The sequence below is a fragment of the Ovis aries genome, chromosome 8 (assembly GCF_016772045.2).
Source record: "Ovis aries strain OAR_USU_Benz2616 breed Rambouillet chromosome 8, ARS-UI_Ramb_v3.0, whole genome shotgun sequence".
NCBI lineage: Eukaryota > Metazoa > Chordata > Mammalia > Artiodactyla > Bovidae > Ovis > Ovis aries.
In genome coordinates, this window is record NC_056061.1 from 74,444,102 (window position 1) to 74,450,807 (window position 6,706).

The window sequence follows — 6,706 nt, forward strand, 5'->3', positions numbered from 1 at the left end:
GGTCCAGCCCGCCCCTGGGAAGTGGGAGCGCTGGAGCCGGGCCGTTTGGGACCAGTCGGCCATCCCGTGGAGAAGAGACCCAGACCCGCCCCGGAAAGCATACCCTCCAGCCCCGACCTGTGCAACAGAGACCCTTCTGTTCCCTCCATTTCCCAGCCCTTGAGGGACCAGCGCTCTTTCCCGGCCGTAAGTTATAAACGCAGAGCGGACCCGAGTGCCCAGGAGGCGGCGGCGGCGCACTCCAGGCATAAACGTGCTTGAGTGCTCTCTCGTGTCAGAGCGGTGGCTTCTGGCTCCACCCCCGGCCCCCGGGCTGTGCGTCACGGCTCCACCCCTGGCCCCGGGCTCCACCCCTGGCCCCGGGCTCCACCCCCAGCTCCCGGGCCTCACCCTCGACCCCGGGGCCGGTGCGAGTCTCTTCCTGAGCAGGGACCAGGTGCCCTGGCTCATTGGTCTAGATGCAGAAATTTTTTAGTAGAGAAGTGGCCTTGTTGGGCACTACGTCTATCCTTTAACCCAGCGAAACAGATGTCCTGCCTTTCACTTGACCTGCAGAGTCCAAGTTGAATATAAGCAGGTTTCCAAGTAGACGATTTCGTGGACCTGTCCCGGGTCAGCATTTCTGCTTGGTGGGGGTGGGGCGTGCGAGGGACACGGGGTGGGGGGACTTCCACGCACTATATTGGCTCTAGCTTTCCTTTTCTGCAAAGTAGATGATGAGGTTATAACACTAAATGCAGCTCAACTTGACAGTAAATTCTTCAAAAATTTCCCTTCTTCAAAAATTTGAAAGGAAGGAAAATGTGCTACAAAAAACTTCGGTCTTAGACAAAGCCAGTAGCAGAACTGTTTATGATCCTGTTCATGCAGCTCCAGCTACTTCTGCCCGGGTGTTTTATATCAGTGCAGGGGTTTGCCATGCAGTTATATTTCCTGTAGTAATAATATCAGCTGTTTTGCACCTTCATAGTATGACAAGAATTGAACTGCAAGACAGCATCATTGTCCAGTAGTTCCCAAAGGTGGTCTCAGCCATGTCCCAGATGACTCAGTATCTGAGAGGAGACACACCCAACAGTGGTACTTCCATCCCGTTATCCTACCTTGTGGCTGGGCAGAGGAGTGTTTTGAGAAGTGCTACTCTTTTGGAGGCCAGAGCGAAGGTGAAGGATATCGAAATGTCCAAGGAGAGGATAACTCTATCCACGGAGAGGATGTACTCCAAGAAGGTAGTTTAGGGCGTATTTTCCATGGGATTTATGTAGATGAAAAAGATCCAAATAAAGAACAGCAATCATTTGTAAAAACAGAGATTAAGCTTCTGAAATTCAGGTGACAATGATACTTACTGAATGCTGCATGCTATGAGATCTTCATCACAGAAATCTTCCTCCTATTTCCCTTGTGTGTATAAAAGATAGAGAAAACCCCAGGTGATATTGCCTTACATGAATTGGGAGAATCGTAAATAGTTTTCACAGCATTGCAAATTGTGTGTCTGTGTGTGTTTAGCCAGTCAGTCCTGTCTGACTCTTGCCACCCCACGGCCTGTAGCCCGCCAAGCTCTTCTGTCCGAGGAATTCTTCAGGCAAGAATAATGGAGTGGGTGGCCATTCCCTTCTCCAGGTGATCTTTCCGACCCAGGGATCAAACTCGAGTCTCCTGAATTGCAGGCAGATTCTTTACTGTCTGTGCCACCAGGGGAGCCTGCAGCACAAATTAGTAGAGGCCAATAATCTGCAGGCAATTTCTCAACAGGACCTGGTCCACAAGGTCAGATTGCCTGTGGAATGGATTACCTGGTCAGAAGAGAAGTCCTTCACAAAGACCCGGCTGCTCAGAGCTCTGCCATTGATGACAGCCTCAGGTTAAGAGTACAGATAGCCGCTCTCCAGAATCTTGTTCCCCATGGACTCTCACTGTGTGGGGGACAATGAAAACGTGGGATCGATGGATGGCTCATGAATGTTTGGTTAAGAATGAGGTCTCCACATTTCCCTGGTGATCCAGTCACTAAGTTTCCACACTCCCAGTGAAGGGGCCTGGTTTAATCCTTGGTCGGGGAACTGGATCCCGCACGCTACAACTAAGAAGTCAGCATGTTGCAACTAAGAGTCTTCATGCTGCAGAAAGATCCCAAGTGCCACAACTAAGACCTAATACAACCAAAAAAAAAGATATTAAAAAAATAATTTATTTTAGTTCCGCAGTGCTAGTGATGTGTGGGCCTTCAGAGTGATAGTGTAGGAGTTCATAGCTCTGGGTCAAACACCCTACACGAATGTCGACTCTTTAGACATATGAAAGAAGGTTATCAAATATTCCAGCTTATCAACTGTCCTGATGAACCATTTACTGTGATGCCTTGTGCTGGGCCTTAGATTCGGAGGAGAAGCCCAGTTCCAGCAGCTGGCCCAGTGTCTCACAAGGTTACATGAAGCCTTGGGGTCCTGTGTCTGACTGTCCTCTCACAGTCCCCCAGCGTCAGGGGGAAGGTGCCTGCTGAGGCCCCCTTGGAGCCAGGCAGCCACATACATCACCCAGCACCGCAGAAGCACATTGTCTTCCAGAACACTGTGCCTTAGGAATGCCATAGCATCCGAACTTTCTAAGACAGACTTAGTGATATGGAATATTTTCTAGATATCACTTTCATTAGGTTGATCTGAAAATGTTTGTATACATTTTTTGACCAAGAAATTTTTAAACAGTATTATAAAATAAATAGTTTTTAAAATTGTTCCAACACAAATACTTGGACTAGCTTAGTGCCAAGTGCTTTTTAGTTTTTACTTCATCAAAGTAATGTAGTTGATTCACCCTTGAATGTGCCGGACTTAGTTGCTCAGTTGTGTCCAACTATTTGCAACCCCATGGACTATACAGTGCGTGGAATTCTCCAGGGCTGAATACTGGAATGGGTAGCCTTTCCCTTCTCTAGGGGATCTTCCCCACCCAGGGATTGAACCCAGGTCTTCCACATTGCAGGTGGATTCTGTACCATCTAAGGCACCAGGGAAGCTCAAGAATACTGGAGTGGGTAGCCTCCCCATTTTCCAAAGGATCTTTCTGACCCAGGAATTGAACTGGGGTCTCCTGCATTGCAGGTGGATTCATTACCTGCTGAGCCACCAGGGAAACCCTTAAGTTTCTTTCTTCTTCTTCTTCTTTTTAAAATATTTGTCACCAGGTTGGGAATAATTTGTCTATAAGATAAAATACTTTGTCTTAGGAAAAGAAAAATGAAAAAATGCTGTTGCCTTGTACAGGAAAAGGCAGTGTTGGAGGAAGAAAACTTAAAAGCTAGAAGGAAAAAAAAGAGAAAAATACAATAGAAACAGAAACTACTATTTCATGAAAAATTGCATTTTTAATTTTTTTTTAATAAAGAGGAGTTCTGCCTTCTTACTTTGGGGAAAGTAGGAGAGGAATTCACTGAAACATCTTAAATTTGGCAGATCCTGGCATATGGCACCCCGCTCCAGTACTCTTGCCTGGAAAATCCCATGGACGGAGGAGCCTGGTAGGCTGCAGTCCATGGGGTCGCTGAGAGTCAGACACGACTGGAGGACTTCACTTTCACTTTTCACTTTCATGCATTGAAGAAGCACATGAAGGAGCCTGGTGGGCTGCCGTCTATGGGGTCGTAGAGTCGGACCTGACTGAAGCGACTTAGAAGCAGCAGCAGCAGTAGCAGCAGCAGTTCTCAGAGCCAGAAGTGGATTTGGGGCAGGTCAATAGTAAACAATGGTGATTTGATTTATTTTTACTTTCTGGAAAAGGAGGATAAGACAATTCCAGAAGGTGCAGTCATGGTTTAAGGTTAAGAATCCCTTTTACTGCACCTAGAACAGTGCTATGCACAGAATGGGTGCCCGAGTTGTGTTTCGTTAAAAAAAAAAAAAAAGTAAACAAATTTTGTGCTTATCTTCAAGGTTGGCTTAAGTATAAAATAGATTTTTTAAAACACTTGAAAAATTGAAGAATTCAATTATTAAAAAAAAAAAATTACATATGCATCATGAAGAAGGCACTCAATGCCTAGCTACTGATCAGCGCCTCCCTGGATTCAAAGCTCCTCCCAGACAGCTCAGGCTATTACTAATTGAAGCTGGTTATGACCCAGATCCTACCACTGGTGAAGTTAACAAGTGGTGGAAAAGGACAAGATGGTTGGTCCAGGAGCCCTGGGAAAATAGTGACCTAATGTCCTCAGACTGCTTCCAAGTTTCCAGGTTAGAAAGGGGGCAGAGGTGGCTGCTGCAGGGCACATCAGCCTATCAGGTGGCTGTCTTGTGTGCAGTCAGGTTGGTTGGCACAAGGCGAATGTTTGAGCACCACCAAGCTTATGGTTTCAACCAGTCTGGGGGTCTGCTGCTTGCAGTTTTTATGTGCTGGGGGTCTGCTTCCTGTAGAAACAACTTGAGGCTTGTGTCAGCTCTTTGTTGTCTTTCAGGGAACTGGGAATTTCATGACACTGCTATGTGGCTGCTCACAGTCTAAATTGTTACGTTTCCCAACCTAAGGAGTATTTCTTTCTCCATCTTCACATGTTCTAATCCTTAACTCTTAAACCACCATTTGAGACTCACAGGAGGCCTGGCTGACTAAAACTTTTCTACAAGCAAGAGGCAGACAGGGACCATGGGGGCTGGTCTTTCCCACTAAGGCACCCTAGGGCCCTTTTGGTTACAAGACCATTTATTACCCATTTTTCCATGATCCCAAGAAGCTGAGGGCCTCCAACAGCTTCCTGTCTCTTGAAGAAAGTCTAAACATGCCCTCTCTCAACTGGCATCTTATCCCTCTGTCTGATAACTCACCCAACAAAACCCCCCGACCTGGCCCCCAGGACCTAACTTAGGAGGGACGGGAACAGGGTTTCCCAGAGTGTGACACAGGGCTCGAGGGTGAGGCTGGGCATCCCCACTTCTACCCTTTGGTCCCACATTCATAGTGTCTAGGAATTGGGACAGCAGCAGCCTATAATGGTTATTGATTAAGGTAGGAGTTGACAGACTTTTTTCAACAGAAGAAAGTGAATCTCAAGTTCTTTTTAGGCAATTTGGTATCTGTATCTGGGTGCAAAAGGAGCTTCTGCGTTTGTGGAGTAGCAGGAGCCAAATATAATGTGTACATCAACTGAGAACCAGACTTGTCCACTGTCCTGGTTTCTGACCCCAGTAATGAGTGACCCATCCCGTAGAGAATCATCCAAGAGCTGCCTCAGTTGTCTGTTTATGAACCAGAAACTTACCCTGTCCTGCCTTGTAGCTTCTGGTGGTGGGACTGTGATAGGAGTGCGGATCTGGCTGTTAGGGGCTAATGCACCCCCTCTGCTGTAGACTGGCTTCCTTGGCTCAAGGATCCGTAGGGGACACTGCATGAAGTCACAGATGTGATCAGGGGATAGTGGCCCTGTATCAATTCTGGTGTCAGGCCTAGGTCCCCTGCTGGTACATCTTATTTGTTCCCTGTGGCCCTGGTTATGCCAAGCCACATAATCACTTCTATCCTATGACGGCTGGCCTATCTGAACTAATGGTTAGAGGTTGGTGAACCCAGATCATGCTGGGCAAGTCTGACATTCCATGACCAGAGGCCTCATCTCTGCCAGGCCCCAGGACCATACCAGGAGCCACGCTGAATGGTATGGGCTTTCTCACTGCAAGTGGTGTGTCCTTTCTTCAGGACACTAGGAGTCTGTTGTGAGCCTCCAAGTAAAATGCCACATACAGCATGTAGCACCTTTCTGAACACAGATAGCTATGATGTCACCGGTTCTGTTGGGTCATCTGCCCAAGAAGCAGGTCCAGCCACACTCATCATTCATCAATTGTGACTGCTTTTGTGCCAGGACAGCAGTTGCAGCAGAGACTTAGGGTCTGTGAAGCCTGAAATGTTTCATATGTACCATTAGAGGGAACCTAGGACCTCAGTGGTAATTCAGTGGAGATGAGATAGGGACCACAGCTCTGCAGGCGTAGGGAGACTGTAGGTTGGTACTCATTTCCATGATTTCCTCCAGGAGATGATGTTGTTTACACGTAGTATCAGGGGATGGGGAGTCAGGGTCAGAAGAGTGAATGTGGAATTCACGACTATGGTACCCTCACCCATGGTAGTTTACTAACAACACAGACTGTCCATTCATGTCAGAAGTCCAGGACATGTGCAATGGGCACTGAGTGGATCTGTGGACCCAGAGATAAGCACTGTAAGCAGGACCTGGGACAGGTGTCTATTAATTGCCTGGTCCTCGGAGCATCACCTCACAGCACGGGGGCCATGATCATGCTACAGTCCTGTGCATGGTGTTAGCAACACCCTGGGTCCCATATGAATGTGGGAGTAGTTTCTCCTTCTGCAGTTCCAGTTCAGTTCAGTCACTCAGTGGTGTCCAAATCTTTGCGACCCCATGGACTGCAGCATGCCAGGCTTCCCTGTCCATCACCAACTCCCAGAGCTTACTCAAACTCATGTCCATCGTGTCGGTGATGCCATCCAGCCATCTCATTCTCTGTCGTCCCCTTCTCCTCTGGCGTTCAATCCTTCCCAGCATCAGGGTCTTTTCCAGTGAGTCAGTTCTTCGCATCAGGTGGCCAAAGTGTTGGACTTACTTACCCCAGTAAATAACCATGTGGCTCATCGGGAGAGAATGGAAGGACTTCTGCACTTGCTGTGGTGATGAAAGGGCCCTCCTCAC

At 47.8% G+C, this 6,706-nt stretch overlaps 1 pseudogene; it reads left to right on the forward strand.

The window, feature by feature from the left end:
* The first annotated feature begins 937 nt into the window (after positions 1-937).
* On the forward strand, positions 938-2,460 carry LOC105605810 (tyrosine-protein kinase RYK-like; annotated as a pseudogene).
* The last annotated feature ends 4,246 nt before the right edge of the window (positions 2,461-6,706 follow it).